The sequence below is a fragment of the Anabrus simplex genome, chromosome 5, assembly GCF_040414725.1.
Source record: "Anabrus simplex isolate iqAnaSimp1 chromosome 5, ASM4041472v1, whole genome shotgun sequence".
Lineage (NCBI taxonomy): Eukaryota > Metazoa > Arthropoda > Insecta > Orthoptera > Tettigoniidae > Anabrus > Anabrus simplex.
Genome location: NC_090269.1, coordinates 85,246,037 through 85,263,615, shown reverse-complemented (window position 1 = coordinate 85,263,615; position 17,579 = coordinate 85,246,037). Strand labels below are relative to the sequence as shown.

Genomic DNA, 17,579 nt, shown 5'->3' with positions numbered 1-17,579 from the left:
TGGAAGTGTTTTACAGAGTTATTAAAGAGGCTCTGCAAGTGACACTACAGCCAAAAGTGTTCATGTCAGACATGGCAGAAACATTTTACAGTGCCTGGCTATGCGTAATGATGCCTGCCAAATTCCGCCTGTTCTGTTCGTGGCATGTTGACCGTGCTTGGAGGAAAAACCTTTCTAAAGTTAAAGGCCGAGAGAAACAGGTGGAGGTGTACAAGGAGCTCAGAGTATTGTTGGAGGAAAGAGACGAGGCTGCTTTTTCGAGAATGCTCTATCAGGAAATAAATAAATTAAAAAGTGACCCTGACACAAGAGATTTTGGTATTTATTTCGAGGCCAATTATGAACACTCTGCAAGTAGCTGGGCTTATTGTAAACGTCTCAATGCCGGCCTCAACACTGACATGCATCTAGAGCGCATGCATGGAGTAATTAAACACATATACATGGAGGGTAAGAAGCCTAAGAGACTGGACATCGCAATCCATATCCTCATGCGATTTGTGAGAGATAAACTTTATGACCGCCTTATTTACATGAATAAAGGCAAACACAAATAAACTCTCACAAATAAGACTAAGGCATGCCAATTCATTATCGTTACAACCAGGAGAAATTATTTGCAGTGAGGATGTATGGACTGTTCCATCCACGAAGAAAAGTGAACTGTACGAGGTCAGAAGAACGGGTGAAATGAATTGCGGCTGTGACCTGAAGTGTACAGAGTGCAATACCTGCATTCATTCATACGTTTGTACATGCCACGACTCTTCCATTAAATTTAATATGTGCAAACATATACACCTAGCGGCTAAATATATTGGTGGTGCTAATGAACACTATTTAGAATCAGATACAAATTTAGTCATTCAGGAAGCACCTTCAAACGAAGAAAAGGACATTATTCTGAAGGAATTGCATAATCCCATGAAAAGAAGGCTAAGTGAGGACATAGGAGAGCACAAGGCCAAGCTTCGAGAAAAATTTGAAAGCATTCTCGCAACAATAGAATCACCAAAACATGTAGATATAATTGAGAAACAGCTCCAACCAATAATCCCAACTATACATGCCCATAGCACAAAAGCGATGATCAGCACACCACCTTCTACTTCAAGGGGGATAAAGTGTGAAACACAGTGACGATTATTTTCCACAAAAAAAGTCCCATAAGAAAACTTCTTCTTCCTTGTCAAGGCCTCCTGGCCTACAGGCAATTGCTGCAAATTTGTTACTCCACTAAGAAAAATGTGTTATAGGCCCTACTTCAGTACAATTTTTGGCTGCACCTGAGCAGTACTGGTGGAGATGTTCCATTTTTCTTCTTCTTCTACTTCTCTCTCCCTCTTGTGTGGACTCCCTCTTTTTCTTGATCCCAAAGCGCCCTTCATGCTGCTGCTGGGAAGATTCTGTGTTGGCACAGAATTGGGTTTTAGCCTAAAAAAAGTTTATTGAAACAAAGTTAATATTCATATTAATTATACACATTGCTTTTCGAATAAGCCCATGCTATAGTACTATGAAATGCAAAACTGGTAGGCTATAATAATACAGCATATAAATTACAAGAATATGATGAACTGTTATGAAATACCAATCAATTTCATAGTAGTTGTGTAACAGCCCAAGATGTATTATTATTATATTATTATTTCTTGTGGTCCATGGTGTGGGTTACTGCAGTCACCGCCTAGTTCGAGAACCACAGGCAACGGCTGAGTTGCCTATAACATGGTCCTCAGACTCGAGATACCCTAACATATTCCAAGTCATGGCCTGCTTTGTGCTCAGGTGGCTAGGACCCGTCAGGGGAGAGGTCGTCACTAGGACTATAAGTAAGGTAGCATCCTGCTTCACAGAATCGACCTACCTTGGAACATTTCAAGTAAGCCTCGGACCTATGGAAGTAACGGAGTCCAGGATACAGGCATACAATAGAGAATGAATGGGTGGCATACAGTGACGCAGCAGTAAAAGCAGGAAGGAAATGCCTAGGAACAACCCTCTCTAAAGGTAGTGAAAAGCAAAATATTGTCAGAATGACAGAGTGAAGGCAGTTTTCAGCGTTCAATTACCACGGGCCAAGTCCTCAGTGTATCTGTGCTCCATGCGGTGGAGCTTGTCATAGGTATCGCACACTTATCTGTCCTCAGAGAAAATAATTGCTGACATGTTTCTGCTGCAACTAATATTTACTCCCCGTTGTGAGTAGTGAAATGTTGTTTGGTGCCTTTATTATATAATAATAATAATAATAATAATAAATTGCAAAATACTATGCTGTAATGTGCAAAATATTCATGTTCAAATTATGCTCATGTTTTTCTAGTGTAACTTAAAGGATTTATGAACTGTAATTTAATCTTATGACCATTGACTGCAATAAAATACTAAGTTATTATTATTATTATTTAACTCACAGAGGCTTGCAGACTGAACGCTGAAGGGCTTAACTGCCTGTAGCTATGTATGTATGTAATATTCATTTTCTCTATTTCAAGCAATAAAGGGAAGTTAAGTTTTATACACAAGAACTATTTAACTTCATAAAGCATAAAATTACAGGCCAGTCAGTTTGACATGCATTGCATGTACGCTTTGGGAAAGCATTCTTTCTGAATATATTAGACATGTTTGCAAAATTAATAACTGGTTTCATAGAAGGCAGTTTGAGTTTAGGAAATGTTATTCTACTGAAGCTCAACTTGTAGGATTCCAACAAGATATAGCAGATATCCTGGATTCAGGAGGTCAAATGGACTTTATTGCGATTGACCTATGTAAAGCATTTGATAGCGTAGATCATGGGAGACTACTGGAAAAAATGAGTGCAATTGGACTAGAAAAAAAGAGTGACTGAATGGGTGGCTTTTGTTACAAGCCCAAGTCAAGGCTTGGAGTGGAGGCCTCACCCACACATGCTAGAGAGGCATCATTGGTTCCTCCACCTGAAGTGGGGCTGGTGACTGAGGTGAAGGCTCACTGCGGGGCGCTGGAACCAACACATCACTTTGCTCTACGTAGCCTGGCCCGAACTCAGTCATGATAATGCCAAGTGGAGACCACGTGAGTAGGCCTACTGAAGGGGGAACAAACCTGGCTAGGTTCGGGCCAGGGGCGGACCGCTGGATGGACGACTGAGGGGCGTGGTCTCTGCTACGGAGAGCCTAAGTTGTGGGAGGACAATGTATGGCTGTATGGCTCACCACGGATGGTAAGAACGACGCTCAGGACCCTAGAAGGGCCAAAAAACCTATGATTGATTGAAATATGTTTGCTTAAAAAGAGCCAATTTCAAAAATTTCGATATCAAGGGAAGCCATGGAAGCTCCAATAGAGCATATCCAGAAGCAAGCCCAAGATGAAGAAATGGAGACAGAAGTCCCAATTGGACAGGCTGTCGCTGACTCAAAACAAGAAATGGCAACAGAAGCTCCAGTAGAGCAGACTGCTACTACAAGCAAAGCAGAACGTCCATAGAAACAGAACTGAAGATTTCTGCCTCGAAAATCAACAGATTTCATATCGACAGACCACCTCGCAACAGTGCATATTACAAGGAAAGGAAGGGAGCGAGGAAGGAGGCCAAAATAGCGACTGGAACTTGGACGGAGAAGAAGCCAAGGAACAGGGATCGGCGAGAGGCTATCCCTCCGACAATGCCCAAAAGGCTGAGGCCAGGGGATAGTATGCCATCAAGTTCGGCTACAAAACCGCCCGCCAAAAACCAGAAAGAAGAGACGGTCATGTCCTTTTCGGAAAGACTAACTTCAATCAAGGTAGCAATAATACCTTAAACCTCTCCAGATGGGAAACTGAAGGAGGATGACGTGAAGAAACTTACATTTGCTCTGATAGCGCAAATGAAACCGCTGTCAGATGGATGCCTTTCAGGCTTCCTCGAATCTCCGAGGCTGGAAAGTGGAGCAGTGGTACTGATCTGTGTAAATCCAGAAACTAAAAGCTGGCTGGAACAGAGATATGGAAAGCAAAAAGAAAATCTTGGAGACCGTTCTGTGAGAAAGTGGAAGCACACAATGAAACAGCAAGGCTCCAGAAGATTCTGAAATCAACCCATATAAATCACATGTCTTGAAGAACATCTGAAAATGAACTATAGGAATAAGAACATTTTCATTTTAACGGACAGCCAAGCGGCCATTAAGGCACTAGAGGCAGTCCGGATAATATCCAGAATTGTCTGGTATTGCCACTCATTTCTTCTGAAGCTCTCAAAGTACAACATTGTCAAAATAACATGAGTACCAGGCATAAATGTATACAAGGAAATGAAAAGGCAGATAAACTGGCCAGGAAAGTGGCAGAAACACATTTTGTAGGCCCGGAACCTGTATGCGCGATTTCCTATGGACAAGCCCGACACTACACAGGAAAATGGGTACAAAAGAGACAAATGGAGAACTGGAAAATTACTCCAGGATGCAGGCAGCAAAGGAACTGAAAAAGGATTAAACAAGAAGCATACTAAAGAGTTGTTGAAACTCAACAGAGGAAATATAAGATGGGTAGTAGACCTGTTGACAGGATACTGCCATCTGAAAAAAAAAAACCTACATAGAATTGGAGTAATAAGAGACAACATATGTAGGAAATACAATGAAGCAGAGGAATCAGCTGAACACATACTTTTCGAATGTGAGGCGTTGGGTAGAATCAGACTCTCTACTCTAGGACTACCAGGTGAAGTGAGAGGACAAATCCAAGAAGACCCAATAAGAACAACCTGCTGCTTTGTGAAGGGAGCAGGTATATCTAGGTGGGAATGAAGGAAAAACATGGTAGCAAAAGATCTTAGAGGTCGACACTAATTAGGAACTAATATTTAGAGGCCCCATGAAGAAAACAAGAATGGGTGGCTATATTTCTAGAAAATAGAACTCAGAGAATTAGAGTAGGCAAAGCTTTTTCTGACCCTGTAAAAATCAAGAGGGGAATTCCTCAGGGCAGTATTATTGGACCTTTATATTTTCTTATATATATAAATGATATGTGTAAAGAAGTGGAATCAAAGATAAGGCTGTTTGCTGATGATGTTATTCTGTACAGAGTAATCAATAAGTTACAAGATTGTGAGCAACTGCAAAATGACCTCGATAATGTTGTAGGATGGACAGTAGGCAATGGTACGATGATAAACGGGGTTAAAAGTCAGGCTGTCAGTTTCACAAATAGGAAAAGTCCTCTCAGCTTTAATTACTGCATTGATAGGGTGAAAGATCCTTTTGGGGATCATTGTAAGTATCTAGGTGTTAATATAAGGAAAGATCTTCATTGAGATAAACACATAAATATGATTGTAACTAAAGGGTACAGATCTCTGCACATGGTTATGAGGGTATTTAGGGGTTGTAGTAAGGATGTAAAGGAGAGGGCATATAAGTCTCTGGTAAGACCTAAACTAGAGTATGGATCCAGCGTATGGGACCCTCACCAGGATAACTTGATTCTCAAGAACCGGAAAAAATCCAAAGAAAAGCAGCTCGATTTGTTCTGGGTGATTTCCAACAAAAGAGTAGCGTTACAAAAATAATGCAAAGTTTGGGCTGGGAAAATTTCGGAGAAAGGAGACGAGCTGCTCGACTAAGTGGTATGTTACAAGTGATAAAAATCATGTTGGGTCCATACTGAATCTCCGTTATGTTCCGAGCTGTCAGTGGAGAGATGGCATGGCATGACATTAGTAGACGAATAAGTTTGACTGGTGTCTTTAAAAGTAGGAAAGATCACAATATGAAGATAAAGCTGGAATTCAAGAGGACAAATTGGGGCAAATATTCATTTATAGGAAGGGGAGTTAGTGATTGGAATAACTTACCAAGGGAGATGTTCAAGAAATTTCCAATTTCTTTGCAATCATTTAAGAAAAGGCTAGGAAAAAAAACCAATAGGGAATGTTCCACCTGGCCGACTGCCCTAAATGCAGATTAAGAGACTGAGTGATTGATTCATGACTTACCCCTGACTAAAGTGCCGAGGATTCCTAAAATCTGTGGATTGGAAGTGATCTCAACATATCTTGTATGTATGTAGGTAGGTCCCTTCCATTGATCACACCTAAAACATAAAAAAAGCCAAATTAAAGTCAAACCTATGAGTGCAATCTCTGCACCGCCACTAATATTTCACAATATTGGAATTTACTTACACTGGTTTGCCTCGAGGAAAGCAGAAGAAAGAGTTTATTCTACTGACGGAGGGCCTATAACACATTTTTCTTACTGGAGTAACAAATTGATTACACTCACTACATACGAAATTGTCCATTGTGCAAGCACAAAAAGTTCACTACAATGCGCAATAAACCACTTAATGCACGTAACTAATTCAATGTTTCATGAAGTGGACCTCCAAATACTGCAGAAGTCTATTAACACAGTCTGAACACAGCAGCACGATTTAAAAGCAATACTGGCTTCGCGAAAAGCTGCAACCAACAACAAACAAAACAGAGCTTCTTCTTCTCCTTGCCCCACACGTGGCGCGCAATAGCTAGGTAGGCGGTACTAAACGCCGAGGTTTCTCGAGCAGTCACGAGCAAAGCCGATGATGGCTGCTCCTTCGACATTCCCTAGACTCAAGTCCTTCAACTGTTGAGTATACCTTATAATAAAGCAACATAAAAGAGAACATGTATTCCAAAGCAAACAATGATCAAGCCGGCCAAGGAGGTGGTCTGCACGTGGTGAAAGCTAGATTCTTCGATCTATGAAGAAAATAACGAAGAGGAGGTGGCACTTCACTCGCTCAGTACTTAAAACTTAATATTTCACCTCAAATATTCTGAGACACAATAAACATTTTAACAACTTGAAATGGCCGTTCTCCTGAGACATTATTAACGTTCTGTGAAACTGATTTCGGTGTATCCATATATCTTGCAGTACTTTTCTTCACAATAACCTTGTTCTGAAAAAACTATTAGATTTCCAGTATAAATAATGACGTAGTTTCTACCAACGAGTGGAAAGGAAAGCTTTATATGTAACTGGGATTTGGAAATTCAAAGGTTTCAAGAGAAGAATAGCATTAATAAATGATTAATTCTAAATGTATGTATGTTTAATCCTCAGCCCGAAGGCTGGTTGGATCCTCAACAGCTCCGCCATCAGCTGTCATAAATGGCCTAGGCATCACGGAAGAGGCGTACTAGGGAAATGAGGAGTGAGGTAGTTTCCCGTTGCTTTCCTCACCGAGCCAGAAGTTGCTATTACATATCAGTCTGCCAAGCCCACTGAAATGCATGCACCAACTGACCCTATGAGCAACATTTTCACACCATTCATAGCAGGGACTGGCTGCATAAGGAATGGCATTACTAGTATCACTCATACCTCAGTCACTTTCATCTTGTCAAAGCCAAGGATAAAGCTGAGACAGATCAATGAAAGTAACAATATTGCTCTAGCCCATACCAGAAGACATAGTGCACTGTAAACACTACGTCCTGCAGCAAAGGCAGTAATTCTAAATATAACTTAGTAAACAATAAGGGGTCCTCCAGTGTGGTGTAGTGGTTAGTGTGATTATCTACCACGCCCGGAGGCCCGGGTTCGATTTCTGGCTCTGCGACTAAATTTGAAAAGTTGTACGAGGACTAGAACGAGGTCCACTCCTTCCATTGCATGTCAGCTGAGTAGAGGGGTTTCGATTTCCTCCTCAGACATCCTCGAAGTGGTTTTTCATGCTTTCCAACTTCTCCTCCAGGTAAATGTCGCGATGATACCTAACTTAAGGCTACGGCCGCTTTCTTTATTCCTTGTATACCCCTTCCCTTCTCCCCCCCACCCACCCACCAACAGGATTCCTGTCCGGCATGGAAGGTGGGGCCGCCTGGGTGAGGTACTGGTTCTGCTCCAAATTTTCATCCCCGACCCAAAATCTCACGCTCCAGGACACTGTTCTTGAGGCGGTAGAGGTGGAATCCCTCACTGAGTTCGAGGGAAAAACCGACCCTGCAGTGTAAACGGATTAAGGAAGAAAGAAACAGTAAAGGTTTGTTCTTGGAACGGGGTTTTTGACAGATGTAATCTTAATCAGGAAAATTTAAATCGGTTTGTGGAGTGAAAAACAAGCAATGTCGAATTATTCTAAGCCTATGGCTGCATTTATGTAACTCGCCATTGCCATCCTCTTTCCTTCAGATTTCCCTTTAGCCCCCAATTTCATTTGCATTTAGGTTTAATATACTCCACTCTGAGTTATGATCAACAGAAAAAAAAAGATAAGTAAATACATACACGTAATCTATTATTTGTAGACTCTTTTATATTTTAGGTAGACATTTACTGTGGGTTCACACTTTAGTCACTCTTGATGACAGGCTGGGAATACTAGAGAGGAACAGTATATGATTGGTATACATACTGTATGTACCGCTATATTTAGATTGAATTATACAGTGGAGTCCCCTAATGAGGACTAAGACAGGTCTGATTATGCATCACAAACAAAATTTAGATACTATTCAGTTCAAAATCGTACCTTTCTCTAACTGTAGTACGTTAATACAAGGCTTCGTATAGTATAATAGTATAATATGACTTCTTCACTTATAAACGAACATATTGCGGAAAATAACACATCACATAACTTCTCCGAGGTTTTGGAAGCTACTACGATGGACAACAATAAGACGTGGGAAGCAAGTACAAATAAAGCATTGTTCTCATATCAACATCGCTTAAAATTACGAGTTTTAGTGTTCTACGGCTAAAATAATAATAAGAAGAAGAATAGAAAGATACAAAATGTTGAGTTTTACTATATCCAGAAATGTTTATATAAAACTAATTCCTGGTTATATTATAATACCGAAAGCTTTTAACATATAGAGGCAGAGATTGATTGCCAGTGGCCTCCAGAGAGTCTTCGCATTGGACGCCCACCAAACATCTTCATGCATCAAGTCTTAAGTCTCCCCTATCTCGTCCTTCTCCTGTCAGTTATTGTTGTCCGTCCATCCTCTAGGCCTATTGCAATTTTATTTACATTTCCTCTTTATCCTATCTCTTTAACGCATTCAGTTTCATTTCCGTAGACACAGTATTTTGTTTCTTCTTCTTCTCATTGGACGTTTTCATTGGTAAAATAACACAACACTCAAGTTGAAAACATTCCCACGCAAAGAATCACTAAGAAATTGCGAATCCAATTGAATGAAAGTTAGCGTAAATAAGTTCGTAAAGGTATTGTATGCAATTCAATGCATACAACTCATTTTTCTGTTGGCGGAACGGAACATCCTTGAGCTTAATAATTTATCAACTGGCATAGAAGAAGATCTTAGATAGAACCCATAAACCTATTGTTGTTCCATAGACGGACTTTATACCATAACTACACAGCAACTCTCACAATGATTGGTCGAAAAACTAGAACATACGCAGTGGAGTAAATGACGTCGGGAAGGGCATCTGCCTGTATAAACTACGCCCTTTAAGGTTAGTCCCCTCCAAGGTGGTGTTGGGAAGAGCATATGGAAAGATGACGTCGGGAAGGGCATCTGGCCGTAAAACTAAGCCCAGTAAGGTGAGGCCCCTTCAAGATGGCGTCGGGATGGGGATCTGGCAAGATGGCCTCGGGAAGTGTATCTGGCAGTAAAACTACGCCCTTGGCGTCGGGAAGGGCATCTGACCATCAAAGGGGGTTAGGCCCCTCCATGATAGCGATGGTTGCGTCGGGAAGGACATTTAACCATAAAAGTGAGGATAAACTCCGTTCAATATGGCGACTGTGAGGTTAGGCTTGCTGTCTTATCCAAAATATGACGTCCGGAAGGGCATCTTGCTGTAAAAGTGAGATTAGGTCCCTCCAGTATGGCGACTGTGAGGTTAGGCTTGTTCTCTTACGCGAAATCCGCGTAAGGAAGTGTATCTGGCTGTAAAACTAGGCCATGTGTAGTTAGGCTTATCCAAAATAACGTCTGTGAGGTTAGGCTTACTCTCTTACGCAAAATCCGGCGAAGACAGTATGTATGTATGTATGTATGTATGTATGTATGTATGTATGTATGTATGCTAGCGGTCAATGACCTTGCCAGGGGTCAATGACCTCGGGTGCTGACTCAGAACAAAAAATGCTGACAAGGTGATTTAAAACGTACTACTCGTCTAGATCATGGCTGCTACCCATATCACCTTTCATGAGGGATCGAACCTACATCCTTCCACGTGAATGAAATGCGTCTTTACCATCTCGACTAGGCAACCCATGATAAGCACGTCCACAATCAGTGAGTCTAATCGTCTTCGCCCTGATCTGCCCCTCTCTCTCTCTCTTTTAAACATCACGATCGAGTTCATAATTCTCCTAAACAATCTACTGTCATGCCTCCATCTTGCAAGACCTCGTCATCGAAGCTGGTGCATACGCCAAGCTTCATACATCGAGTTGACTCCTAATTTATCCTGCAGCTCCACATTGAAACTAATATCCTGCCATTGCTTTCTCCTGTTTGTACCAAATCGAAAATAAAAGTCATCTCCGTACAGTCCATGGAGGCCCTTGGATCTATCAAAGGCGAAGGCTTCCACTATTTATAACCTCGGTGGGATGGAGTGGTCAGCTCTACACCCGGCCACCTTGCACCAAGAATCATATTTGGTACTATTTTAATGTAGACTTACGCTCCTCAAAAACGGGTACATGGAAAGAAAAAATGTAGGACGCTTTTTGTGTTTGGGTAGAACGCGTGTATTGCCGACAGTATTTAACTTACAAAATGTCCCTCCCGTCAAGAACTGTTAACACAAATAAATTAATTAACATGACACTGCTAACCATAACCTATAATAATGTCAACCATATGTAATAAATAACAATTTCAATATACCACTCGGAGCGCTATACGTAAATCTCTTAACATCTGCTAGTTTTGAAAATGGTAGCACCTATAAGTCGCAAGTTTGAAGCTGAATAGCTGTATGAATACTATCTATAAACATAAGAAGGCAACGGACGACACATACTAAGAAAAAACTACTTTTTACACTTGTCACATGCAAGCTTTCTACAAAGATGCCTAAACATGAAGGTCACAATAGAGTCCGGACTTTCATGCATTAATAGGTTAGAATGCAAAGTTACTGAAGCGAGCAGCAAGTATAGTCTACCTTCACAACGATTATGCTATGTGGATTGCATAAACATTAGGGGTACGGCCCATCATAACCCCTATAGTTTGTTACTCTTGCTACATTATAAAAGATCGGGTGGCTGACACATTCTACTAATCAAATTAGTTTGCAATCTAACATGTTACTGCATAAAAATCCAGGTTTTAGCCATAATGAACAAGGTACTAGAAGAAATTTAAAGTAGAGTTTCCCACGGATTGAAACTTATCAGTGTCTCCATACCAACAGTTGCTTACATTCTTCGACGTTATGCTTCAGACTCTTTTCATGTAATTGTAGTAACTGTAGGGGATTATGTTGATGAGTGCAAGACAACGTGTATAAATTTTGCAAAGAGCTTCTGCTGCATTATATTATCTTCGCCGTAGTAAAGGAATGCCCGAAAATTATTCGAGATATATCAGTTATCAAATTTTCCCGGTGTTGTAGGAGCCTTAGATTGCAAATATATAAATATATATTGAATGCACACTCGCATACGTTTAAATTAAATTAGTAATCACGTTTGTCTCGTATTCATTATATTAACGCTTTCGTTACCTCTTACTCCACATGTTTACGTCTATAACCCATAATAATGACAACCATACGTGATAAATTACAATTTCAATATACCGCTGGGAGCGCTGTACGTGAAGTAATAAAAGACGCTCACTGCCAAATTTGTTCAGAAATCTTACAGATAGGTGTTCATTTATTTTTAACACTTGTTTCGTAACAAAAGTTGGAAATGTTTTCGTGAAACAGGGGACTTTTAACACAAGTGTTAAATTAATAACTATTGTAAGTTAATATTTGCTAAGTAAACATTAACACAGAGTTGCAAAAACCAGGCATTAGTCTCATCATCGGCTGTGCGACAGAACTGATAGAAAATTTGCACAATAAGTCACTCAGTCATCCGTCATCCATTGCTATAGCGCTGCAATTGGGAGGTACTGCCCCCATTCGTTCATGTGTTTTCATTCTTAAAATGTGTGTCCCTAAACCATTTAAATGCGTATGCTATACGGAGAAACTGAAAATTACTCCAAGCCCTTTATTGGTGCTTAAATATGAAAGCATAACACAATAACGAAGTAAGAGATGACATATATTCATCGCTATTTCAAGGTGACGCTGACCTGATATATTAATTTTTTCCCCTTCAAATTTGACGTCGCACTAAGGCACGGACGGTTTTCGGAAGGAAGGGTTGGAAAGACGAGTGAGCTGGTTGTGCGATTTGGGTCGCGTATTTGTGAGCTTACATTTGGAAGATGGTGGGTTCGAAACCCGCCTTCGGCAGCCCTGAAGATGGATTTCAGTAGTTCCCCCTTTTTACATCTTCTTACAAATTGTTTTACGTCGCACCGACATAGATAGTCCTTCTGGAAACGATGGGGAAGGGAAGGGCTAGGAGTGGGAAGGAAGCAGCCGAGGAATTAATTAAGGTACAACCCCAGCATTTACCTGGTGTGAAAATGGGCAACCACAGGAAACCATCTTCAGGGCCTGCAGACATTGGGATTCGAACCCACTATCTACCGAATACTAGATACTGGCCGCAGTTAAGCGATTGCAGCTATCGAGCTCGGTGAATTTTTCTTTGTATTGTTGTTAAAGCTAGAGCCGCTACCTTCCAAGTCCTAGCCCTTTCATATCCTTGCGTTACCGATATCCTTCCATGTGTTAGTGCGACGTTAAACCACTAAGTAAAAGAAAGAATTAGAAAGGAAGTAGCCCTGGCTTTAATTAAGAACGTTAAGTAAAATCCGTCTGAGCGTATATCTGATGTGAAAATTGCAATTCAAAGGAAAACCATCTTCTAGACTGCCGACGTGATGGCGAGGTACGAACCCGTCATCTTCCACATGCAAGCTCAGTGCTGCGTGATACAACCACTCGCTCGGACTAGGAGAAACTGACGTGTGACCGCGGGCCAAGGATGAAGCCAATACTCGACCTATATTTGTTCAAAGCTTCATTTTTTCACTCTTGTTCCTATCTGAGTGTAATGGCCAAGTTAAGTGTCCATGAAGGGAAGTTTATAGAATGAGAAAATATCACAAGCGGAAAGCAGCAAAGTCTCTGAAGTGTAGTTTCGCTCTCTGACAAAGGAAACATACCTTCATGTCTGAAGGTATAATTGAAGTAGTCTGCGATGGCTAGAATATAACAAGTATGCATATACTTCCGCCTATTATAAAGCTTTTGTATTATTTTCATGAAATTTAAAAGGTGGTCGGTTTAATTCAAACGGAGGTATAATCTGAGATGGTTATCGAATGAGGAAATTTTATACCCCACTTCGAAAATTAGAGACAGAATAAAAACCGCTACACTCTGTATTCAATTTATATATAATTTTTTCACATACATTCAACTACTGAAGATTTTAAGAGAACCCAGAGTCACTAATTTTTTCTACGGAATAGATTGGCTGAGAATATAAGGGAATTTGATATTCCCTTGGTAGTTTAGTCCTAAATCACCGTAAAGAATTTAATTCTATGAAATGGCAAGGAACATAGCTTTCTTGTCGAAAAGAGTTCCTGAAGAGTGGGTGAGGATTCTTAAAATCTTATCCAATGTATGAAAATAAAATAATGAACTACACTGAATGAACTGTGAAATGAAATTCGTCATCCTGTGCATCTGTAGATGTGGAGAGATCACTTTATATTTAAAATAATAATAATACATAAGGTGAAGGTGTTAAGGAAAAGTCATATTTCATTCCTGGGGTCATTATACCCGAAACCTAAAAAATAACTGTGAATGATAGTTTCCTGACCCCATTTAAAGCAATTTTACGTTACGTATAAATGCATATTTCGGCCATTTTTATTACTTTGCTCATTTTAGTGAAATAAGGTCATATTTTGTTACATTTTGTGCATTTTTATTAAAATTAAAGCGCCGTTTTATAACAAGGTACATGTTGTCTTATCGTACTCACAAAGACGCACACAGGAGATGCCGTGAGTTGTGTACACTATTTTATTTACAAATTATATTCGCATTATACCCACACACATTAATGAACCGCCATCTTGACAAATATTTGACTGCTACATTAGCATGTCAACCGATTACCAACACAACAAAATAACAACATGAATTCACACACTTGACTAACGACTTTCACTAACATGTCTCGCTAACAACTCAACTCCAACTCCCAAGACCGCCTTTTTATATACATTGCCTGGCCAGGCTTCTAGAAAAGTATGACACAACATGTTTTCTACTATTTTCTAGAGTCTCCAATAACCTGTTTACTAATGAATCGAACATTCTACACAGCTCTAGTGACAAGATGCGTTGTTCTGGACTGTTACCCTGTATTGCGCAAGATTTTATTGGACTTATACATCATATTTACAGGTCATAATAAATTATACATTATTAACTACGTGTTCTTACATTAAATAAACTCTTATTACTATGCATACAGTAGATGTATCATGACATAAACTCACATGTTTTGTTATACAAGACAAATCATACAACACACAAATAATACGATCAGGATTTATCTATATATATATAAAAGTCATTGTATGTATGTGGGTGGGTGGGTGGGTGGGTTTGTACCACATCTCCTCCCAAACCATTGGAGCGATTTCAACCAAATTTGATACACTTATGACCTGGTATCAGGAGACAAACCGCGTGGGGGTAAGACATCCCAAACACCCCTGGGGGCGGGGGGGGCGGGGGGGCGGGGGGGCGAGGGGGTCATATATAAAAATAAATGAAAATAGTGTCGAATCCATACTTTTCGGGGTCGCTGAGATGAATAGTGACACACCAATTTTTTAAAGTCCAAGTTTAGCCCCCCTTTGGGGTGGGGGCGAGGGGGGAGTGATATATACAAATAATCGAAAATAATGTCGAATACATAGTTTTCGGGGTCGCCAAAGTGAATAGCGACACTCCGGATTTTCAGTATCAGGAGACAAACTACGTGGGGGTAAGACACGCCAAGAACCCATAGGAGCGGGGGGCGAGGGGGGTCATAAATAAAAATAAATGAAAATAGTGTCGAATCCACACTTTTCGGGGTCGCTGGGATGAATAGTGACACTCCGATATTTTTAAAAGTCCAAGTTCAGCCCCCTTTGGGGTGGGGGCGAGGGGGGAGTGATATATACAAATAATCGAAAATAGTGTCAAATACATAGTTTTCGGGGTCGCCAAAGTGAATAGCGACACTCCGGATTTTTGGTATCAGGAGACAAACCACGTGGGGTAAGACACCCCAGAAACCCTTAGCGGCGGGGGGCGAGGGGGATCATATATAAAAATAAATGAAAATAGTGTCGAATCCATACTTATCGGGGTCGCTGAGATGAATAGTGACACTCCATTTTTTTTAAAGTCCAAGTTCAGCCCCTTTGGGGTGGGGGCGAGGGGGGAGTGATATATATAAATAATCCAAAATAATGTCGAATACATAGTTTTCGGGGTCGCCAAAGTGAATAGCGACACTCCGGATTTTTGGTATCAGGAGACAAACCACGTGGGGGTAATACATCCCAGGAACCCTTAGGGGCGGGGGGCGAGGGGGTCGTATATAAAAATAAATGAAAATAGTGTCGAATCCATACTTCTCGGGGTCGCTGAGATGAATAGTGACACTCCAATTTTTTTAAAGTCCAAGTTCAGCCCCCTTTGAGGTGGGGGCGAGGGGGAGTGATATATACAAATAATCGAAAATAATGTCGAATACATAGTTTTCGGGGTCGCCAAAGTGAATAGCGACAATCCGGATTTTCAGTATCAGGTGACAAACCACGTGGGGGTGAGACACGCCAGGAACCCTTAGAGGCGAGGGGGGTCATAAATAAAAATAAACGAAAATAGTGTCGAATCCACACTTTTCTGGGTCGCTGAGATGAATAGTGACACTCCAATTTTTTTAAAGTCCAAGTTTAGCCCCCCTTTGGGATGGGGGCGAGGGGGGAGTGATATATACAAATAATCGAAAATAATGTCGAATACATAGTTTTCGGTGTCGCCAAAGTGAATAGCGACACTCCGGATTTTCAGTATCAGGAGACAAACTACGTGGGGGTAAGACACGCCAGGAACCCTTAGGGGCGGGGGGCGAGGGGGGTCATAAATAAAAATAAATGAAAATAGTGTCGAATAGTTACACTCCGAATTTTTTAAAAGTCCAAGTTCAGCCCCCTTTGGAGTAGGGGCGATGGGGGGGGAGTGATATATACACATAATAGAAAATAGTGTCGAGTCCATACTTTTCGTGGCCGCTTAGGTGAATAGTGACATCCCGGGAATTTTTAAATTCCAAGTTCTGCCCCCTTTAGGGTGGGGGACAAGGGGGGAGTAATGTATAAAAATAATCGAAAAGAATGTCGAGTACTCTTCGGGGTCGCTGAGATGAATACTGACACTCCGGATTTTTACTATCAGGAGACAAACCACGTGGGAATAAGACACCCCAGGAACCATTAGGGGTGGGGGGCGAGGGGCTTGAGATATGAAAATCATCAAAGTACATACTTTTTTGGGTTGCTGAGATGAATAGTGACACTCCAATTTTTTTAAGTCCAAGTTCAGACCCTTTGGCGTGGGGGCGAGGGGGAAGTGATATATACATGTAATCGAAAATTGTGTTGAATACGTAGTTTTCGGGGTCGCCAAAGTGAATAGCAACACTCCGGATTTTTAGTATCAGGAGACAAACCACGTGGGGATAAGACACCCCAGGAACCATTAGGGCGGGGGGCAAGGGGGGTCATAAATAAAAATAAACGAAAATAGTGTCGAATCCATACTTTTCGGGGTCGCTTAGATGAACAGTGACATCCCGGGAAATTCTTGATTTCAAGTTCAGCCCCGTCTAGGGTGGGGGGCAAGGGGGAGTGATATATAAAAATAATCGTAATTAGTGTCGAATCCACAGTTTTTAGGGTCGCTGAGGTGAATAGTGGCACTCTGGACTTTTAAGGTCCAAATTAAGGCCACTTTTGTGGTGAGTGGTTAGGAAGGGAGTTAGATATAAAATAATCGAAAATAATGTCACATCCATGGTTTAAAGTGTCGCTTAAATGAGGAGTGACACTCCGGTTGTCGTTTAAGTCCAAGTTGATCCCCAATTGCCAGGCGGGTGAGAAGGAGTCAAGAACAGAAAATATCCAAATAAGGATGTTTTATCTACGTTCCAGTATAACTGTCAGCAGAACTTAATACAAATATTACCTATTATCTGAAAAAAATACTAAGGGGGAAAGACACCCCTTGAATCCTTAGATAAGGGTACGAAATGTAATTAAGACTGAAAATGACCGATATTAGTGTTGAATCCATACGTTTCGGGACTACGGGAACAATTTCAAACAAACTTGGACACTTATGACTTATTATCAGGAGACAAAGTGCGTGGAGGTATGACAACCCTAGCACACCTACGACGGG

General features: G+C 40.9%; 1 protein-coding gene and 1 long non-coding RNA gene across 2 annotated transcripts in view; one reads left to right on the top strand and one right to left on the bottom strand.

Annotated features, from left to right (window-relative positions):
- The window catches only part of Ccn, a 1,015,103-nt gene that overhangs the window by 235,241 nt on the left and 762,283 nt on the right, over positions 1-17,579 (top strand). The gene's annotated exons all lie outside the window — the stretch shown is intronic.
- On the bottom strand, positions 410-6,336 carry LOC136874630 (uncharacterized). The gene is made up of 3 exons (XR_010860263.2): positions 6,164-6,336; positions 5,975-6,072; positions 410-1,434 (listed from the first exon to the last, which is right to left on the bottom strand). It is a non-coding gene; the product is annotated as an uncharacterized lncRNA (long non-coding RNA).